Source organism: Lagenorhynchus albirostris, chromosome 11 (genome assembly GCF_949774975.1).
Source record: "Lagenorhynchus albirostris chromosome 11, mLagAlb1.1, whole genome shotgun sequence".
In the NCBI taxonomy this organism is placed as follows: Eukaryota; Metazoa; Chordata; class Mammalia; order Artiodactyla; family Delphinidae; genus Lagenorhynchus; species Lagenorhynchus albirostris.
Window position 1 is genome coordinate 90,847,840 of NC_083105.1, and position 7,913 is coordinate 90,855,752.

The 7,913-nt window shown below is 35.0% G+C and overlaps 1 long non-coding RNA gene across 1 annotated transcript in view; it reads left to right on the plus strand.

Moving 5' to 3' along the window:
- Positions 1-5,805, plus strand: part of LOC132528704 (uncharacterized) — a 40,847-nt gene extending 35,042 nt beyond the window's left edge. The window contains exon 3 of the long non-coding RNA XR_009543274.1: positions 5,703-5,805. This is a non-coding gene — a long non-coding RNA (uncharacterized LOC132528704). The remainder of the gene's footprint in view (positions 1-5,702) is intronic.
- Positions 5,806-7,913: the final 2,108 nt, after the last annotated feature.

Sequence of the window (7,913 nt, forward strand, 5' to 3'; positions counted from 1 at the left end):
GGAAAGGAGGTGAAAGAAAATGATTTATATTGTAGATACAAGAATGAATATAATATTTCTTACATATTTGAAGTATATCATTACTTTAAAAATGTTTTACATAAACCTTGTCTTCACAGAGTTCACATATTAAAAGTGTAGTTAAGACAATGGTGCAATAATTGTGAAATTATATTCATAATATATGAAATTATGTTCAATAATCCACAAGTATTCTAAGGGTGCAAATTTATACTGGAGAACTGAAAAGTAGTCTAGGCTCACTTAGCAAGAGCCTAGGCTTTTATTTCCATGGTATAAGTACACACATCATGTCTATTTTAAGTTAACAACTTGATATTACTGAAGGTGGAGTTAAGAAGAGATGTACCAGACCATTGCATAGTATATCCAGTAAACTTCAAGAGCACAGATAATAATAAAATGTAGAAAATTATGTAGGAAGTGTTGAATTTTCAAGTTTTATAATTACCTTTGTTTTAATATAATTTATTTAATTATGATCTTATATAATTTAATTTTTTATTATGACTGAGTTTAACAACCAGCTCACAAAATTTCTGAAAACTTAACAATAGGCTCTTGCTAGCTGGTAGTTGGCTCCTATATGTATATACACACAAACAGACACATCCAACATTGTGCTAATGTAATAACATGGTCGTATTTACTGCTTCAATTTGTCGAAAAGTTATATAAATATCATCTTTTATTGGCATTTCAATATGTTTGATAACTAGGTTTGCAATGACTTGGGCAGATTAATTAATAAGAAAAGTTTTATTCAGATTCATGTGGACAAGCTAGAGGGTACTATTTTTACTACATACCACTATTTTGGTCATCCACACATTATTCTCAAATATTGCTTTTTCCCCTTGCAATCTACTTAAACCTTAGGCACAAAAGAATTACCCCCCTCCCTGGGAAAGGTAAGTTACCCTACAGAGAGAGGTCTTCCCTCTGAAGTTTCAAATTGTGCCCAGCTGAACTAAATATTCTGTGAACAATTAAGCATACAGTTATGATAAAAGAGCAATAGTCATTAAGGTCATTGCACTTGAGGCTTCCATTTGAACTTCTTTTGGGTTCAAGGCAGACAAAAATCTTTTGTTTTACACACTTTCTTCCTCAGCCCAGAGGTAATGTAAGAGAGGATGAGAAAGAAAACCCCTTCTCCCTAGATTTTTGAAAACTTTAAAATCTAATGATAGAAAAGGACTGTAGTTTGAAACATGAAAGATCAAAGTAGCCTACTAGAGAGACATCGAATATATAACTTCTTATGGGAATCTCCCAGGCATGAGATTATTCTGAGATTTCAATCTTATAGTTAAATAGTAATATATCAAAAATTTGGTGAAAATAGTTGCTTTATAAAATGTTCAGGAGTCAGTCATTTAACTCTCACAAAATGTCAGTAGCTTTATTCACAAGCCTTAAACTTAGGAAACTTGAGATATGAGTATTTAAGAAAACATCCTTCAAAAATAAACAAACTTCCTTTAAGGTTAATTTGGAATGAAACATTGAGTCATTTTCACAAAGCAATCATTTGCCTATTTCTAAACCTTGATAGAAATATACAGAAACAAATTGGTGGTCAGATGCATGCATCTGCCACCAAAGAGCTACTTTTTGTAAAGCCCCAGGGGGTATATACGACATTTGCCAGAGGTTCTGAGAAGTTGAATCACAGCCTCAAGTTTCCTGGACCCTACACACCAAACACCAATAAGCCACTGTGATCACCACCGTATCGGCTGTATCTACTGCTCTGGCCAATATCTTGGCCTCACCTCTAATTTCAACCAAGCCTGGACACTCCTGTGCAGGTTTTAACTCAACTTTCACTGACATTGTTTTACATCAACTGTTGGCATCTTAGCTTTCTGCATCCCACTCCCTTTACCTACACATGAACAGCTTAGAAGTATAAGAGAACTAATGAGATTACTTTCAACCAGTGGTGAACTCATATAGACAAATAATTATCTCTTCGTCCCATCTTTTGGGATGACGATTTTGAAAGGCATTCTGCACTCTTCTTAGCATGGTCTCAAGGCTTCAGTTGCCCACACTTGTCACTTCGATGAAACTTCACTTGCCTTTCTCTCTTATGATATTTACCCCTGCTCTTTGGAGTTACCATCCAAATACAGGTTTCCCCCAATATTTGAAAGTAGGGCATTCCTACAATACTTGTAAGCCAAAATGGCATAGAGTGAACAATTACCTTAGGATACGTCTTGCTAAGGGGTGCACAAAATAAATTGAGATAAAGCTCAAATAAATTGAGACACAGCTCAAAGCTATGGCAGCTTGATACTGAGTGCATTTCCTGGAAAGGAGCCTGGAGGCATCACTTCCACTGCTAGGGGTGTGCACTGCCGCCACAGCTCCGTACAAAACAAACGCTGCATACTACTTTTGCTTTTCACCTTTCTTCATAAAAGCAAAAATCCTCTTCAGTTAGTGAAAACAGGTACTAATGCGGGTCTTTCATAAAAGAGATGTGGTATAAAGTGAACTTTTGAAAAGGGGGGGGGTTATCTGTACACCTGGAAATAAATCAGACTGAGCTTTTGGGGGAACTGAAGCTGATACAGTCAAATCATCATCACACAGGTGTTACACCATGTTTCTCTCTAAGAAAATTCATTTTGTTCTATACTCTCTCCCCGCCAGGGGCCATAAAAAAACACTCCATATATTATTACTATGCTTCATTTCTCTTTCTTCACTAACTGTGTAGCCTTTAGCTACCACGGTGCAGTCCTGAACCCATCTCCCCATTCCTTCATGGATGCATGCAGCCATCTCAACTTGCCCTATTAAGCATACACTTCACCCTTCAGAGCTTTTGTGACCACTCCCCCCATCCAAGTTTTCCAAGTCTGTGTCCCTGACCCTAGAAACCTTCTTTGTGAAGGCGGAATCTAGATAAAGTGGTAGAACAATGCGAGAGAAAACTGAACCATTGGTACTGACGTAAGTACATTTTCACAGTTACTTTCTGAGGGCAATGCCCCTTTCATTATGTCAAACACAAAGGAACAATCCTAGTGGTAGCAATAATCTTGTAAAATGTACTCAGTCATTTACTCTGGAGACTGAAATCACTCCAGAGGCAGAACTGAGACATAATATAACTGTAGAAAACTACAAAATATTTTTAGTGGTAAGCCATTTGATCTTCTATAGAAAGCACTGACAGAATTAATTTTTTAGTGACCTGTAAGTATGTTCTCTCTTACTGATGCTTTCTTACACATATGCATTCCTTCTTTTGGAGGAAATATTGTACATATCCCTGCAATCTACTGAAACATAGCAATTCTTTACAATTATTTCCCTTTCCCATGTTTAAGGCATTGAGTCAACTCAGCATACTTTGCACCACACTCAAAACCCAAGAAAGTAGACAGGAATATACATCTTCAATATTTTAACCTATCTCTTTGTGCAGAGAGATTGGGTTTCAATAGGAATTCCTAGAAGGATCCTTATTAAATACTTATGTACAAACATGCAGATATGTGTGGGGTCTAAACTCTAATTTTTATACAAACCCATTGTTTGTTACTTAAAACTTATGAGGAAACAATGAAATTGTTTTATTCTATAAGGAAGAAATCTAAAATATTGACAGTTACACACAGCATATTCATTACTGGAGGTTACACGCTATTTGCTGCAGACTTAATGGGTAGAAATTTCACATGTCTACTCACATGCATACATGTATTTTACCTTCATATTTATTTTCCAATAAGCAATCAGAGAAGAAAAATGGAAAACCAAAATTAAAATGTTTATCCTCTTCTCTTATGATAGTTAAAATATTTACATAAAGGTAGTAAAATAAATACAGTTCATTGCTTCAGTAAGGAATCAAAAGAAATGATGATAAAAATTTTGTTAATATAGATAAGTAAGATAAATATATTCTAAAAAATATTTCTATTTATTTTCTGTTTATATTTTGATATTTGTGTGTGCTTTTCTTGGTATCCAACTCAGTATTTTCTTATACTGGATTGTGGTGAACATGTATTGCTAAAGAAGGCATCATTTTTTTTTGTTTTTTTTTTCACTTGGACCCAAGACAGATGTCAATTTTCCCTAAAAAGGAGCAACCCAAAATGTATTCCACCATCTTGGCATATGTAGAAAATATTAACAACAAAAGGAGGGATGAGAAAAAAATCAGAGTAAGCCAGGGCATGTAAGAGTAAAAACAATACCTGTTGGTAAGTAAATGTCTAAGAGTATTAGAGGTAGTAACTTTCAAAGAGTTAATAAGGACTCATGAAATATGAATGTTGAGGAGTAGACAGATGATAAAAAATTTACCTAATCTGAACAATTATCTTTTATAACAAAAGAGGATTAGTAGAGATGGGAAGGGGTATGTAGGGAAGAGAAAGAGAGAGAGAGAGAGAGAGAAAGAGAGACTCAGACTGAACAAAACAGGAGAATTAATTTTGAAATCCATAATCAATTCCTATTGGCTCTGTTTTCATATCTCATCACTCTAGTCCCACCAGTTTCTCTTTCCAGAAGTATTGCAGTAGCCTCCTAACTGGTCTTACTGATTTATCACTGGTCTCCTGTGGTCTTTTATATTCATTATAGCCAAAGGAATTTACTGGAAACAGATACATTAAAGTAAAAAATCACTAGCTAATATGATAGGTTACACTTGTTTGTGATAAGTAATACACAAAATAACAAAAGTGTCATAAAAATTTCTTTCTCATTATTGTCACAGTTCAAATTTGTTATATATATATATATATATGAGTTCTTCTCCACATGGTCACTTTAAGGACCCAAGTTCTTCATCCCATTTACTACATTTCAGACACAGGGCTACTGCAAAATGCAAGGGTGGCTAAATATTTGTAAGCGTTCTTATTCCATGGTCTCTCAGATCTTCTGGGATAATACTTCTTGTTCTACATATTCATTCCTACAGTTTCTGCATGCTTGGCACCTACAACATTTTTTGCGAGACTACCTTGGGCTCCTGAAGCTGCTTTGTCCAGAAGCACTGTTATCCAGAATTGCCTGGCAGTTTAAGTCTGCCCAGGGCTGCCCATAGCCCAGTGACTAACTACTACAGAAGTTGGAAAGCCCAGGTCTCTTACCTCAAAATGGTACAAACTCTGCAAAGTAATTTACACTGCAGAAAGGATTTCACCTGAAATTGCATTAATGTTTAACTTTTCTGCTTTTCCCTCCCCCTTATCACTTTCTTAATAAATCACTTGCATATGAATCCACAGCTTAGAGGAACTCAACTTCAGACTCTCCTCTTTGTTTAGTCTGCTCCCAACACACTAGCGTCCATGCTTTTTCTTGAACCTGCCAACATGTCTCAATGTCAGGGACTTGCAGATGTTTTTCTTTCTGCCTGGAATGCTATTTTCCCACATGTAGACATGTGGGAAAATAGCTCCTTTACTTCCTTCAGGTCTTTGCTCAAATATCACTTAATCAGGGAAGTCTTCCATGACCACCCTGAATCCTCATCCCCTGCCAGTACATACACTTTTTCCCCTTCCCATCCTATTCTCCATAGCATTCATCTTCTTCTGATATACTATATATTTGTTTATGCTTGCTAATTGGTTATATTTTGCACTAGGATATACGTCCCACTTATAGTACCAACTTTCTCTGTCTCCATTCTCCAGCTGCATCCTACCACCCAGTACAGTGCCAAGGTCCACAGTAGGCATGCAGCACATATTTTTGAGTGAAGTGTACAAATGAATGAAAGACTATGGAAAACTTAACTACAAGGTAAATGATATTTAATTTTCATTCTATAAGTAAGTTTCTTGTTGCCTTTCTAATGTCTAAAATTAAAGAAATCCTATAAGAACGATTACTGATAAATATCTGAACCAGTTGTACCTCCACAGTCGATTGCAGAAATAATTGTCATCTTCATTGTAAGCAGCATGTGTTGTAGGATATTGCCAAGCTTAGATGGGATCTTTATAGAATATGCTGTAAGACGGTTTATGGAATCAAAACGTCTGATAATATTAATGAACAATCTAGGCATACTCTGCCTGAATGCTGCCAATAAGTTAAACAGATTTATTGAAAACCAAATATATGGTGTAGAGTTCTTCTCACAGAGTTTTGTGCAGTTAGAGAATAAAAAGCTATGTGACATAAATAATCTTCAAATGAAATTCTTATGTAACAAATGAAGGACACTAAAACTTTCCTAATAGTTTTATAGGAATGAGCAAGCTTGGAAGGGAATGAGCTGTAAAGGTAATGCTGAGGTGGTAAATGCATTAATAAATTAAAAGAGAAAGAGAATCAAAGCATGAAATCAAGAGTGAATTTTAAAGGTAACTTGATCAGAACATCAGGAAAGGCAGTCGGAGACAGAAGGCTGCTAGAGAGAGGTCTGAAGCCAGACTGCAGCTCTGGGTACATATTACCTTTCCCTCTGTTTTTTTGTCCCAAAGAGACAGACATCCTCTGTTACCGGTTTGGCTGGCTCTTAGGATCAGAAATTTGCATTAAAGTTGACTCAAGTCCTTTCTGGATGACATATAGTGAGATGGAGTCAGGCTGTCTGCCCATTATTATCCACAATGTGAGCACCTAAGTTTTAATCTGAACAAGGGGCTATGACTGAAATTATATCACTATATTGGCATATCCTATTGACTTTCTGATAATGTTCTAAAGCCAGTTGAGAAAGAGAGAGAAAATGCCACTGGGTACAAATTGTGGCATCAATTCTCTGCCAGACTGATCAATTTTATTTATATATTACCTCCAGCTACATACTTAAAATCTATAGTTTTACTTTCTCTTCAGTGCACAGCCCACAGCTTAAATAATTGCAGATTCAAATGAATTTTAAAAGGTTTGAACAAGCTTTAAATTAAAAATGTGTGAACATTGTTGTTTTAACCACTCTTAATTATTTACTAATTTAACTCAGTAGATTCACCTTTTCGCTTTCTCCCTCTCTCTTGTTCTTCCTTTCTCTGTCTCTCTCTAATTCCCCCAAGGAAAAATGTTCCTCAAAGCTCCCATGTTCATCCTTCAAATGATTTGGAACTATCTTAATCCATAAAAGAAATATAACATATATATATAGATCCATTAAACTGGGTCATCAAAAAATATCAGAAATTCTGATTTACAAATCCTCTGTACTCAGTCCTAACTACCCCTGTCTTACAATGATAAGATTTTAAAATCCGTTCATTAGACATCAATGTTATATAAAGCAAATTAAAAATACATCTACTCAAAAAGTCTTCTAGCAGAATACATAATACTGAAGCCTTTTATGCATGAAATCTTTGTAACAAAACTGTAAATTCAGATAATAACCCCAAACACAATGCCACTTGCAGGAAATTCATTAAAAATATTGGAGAAATTCAACAAAAATAAATACAAAGACTATTTTAATTTATCTCAGAATTTTGCTCTACATTTTGGATATTAAGAAAAATTATTCAGTATTTCACTAGAATACTTTAAAGAGTGAACAGTTTCAAATTGCTTCAAATGCTGAGTTTTGGTAGCTTCTATGACATAATTTAAATGTATGGTTTTTAGAATTATACTGAACTATTTTTACTGAATATTTATCATTTGATAGGCAATATGCTAAGTGATTAGCATACGTTAATTTAATTTGCCTTCATATACACCCAGTAAGTTAGGAGTAATTATCTCCATTTTACAGGTATAGAAACATAGACTTAAAGAGGTAAAATAGATTTATAGTTCATGTGGGAAATTGAGCTAACATGGAAGACTCTCCTCTCCAGTAAACAGAAATATTGGATTAAATGGAACCAAAGCTATTTAAATAAGCAACCAACCACAAAAGAATGTTACACCCAAAATTTCTAGAA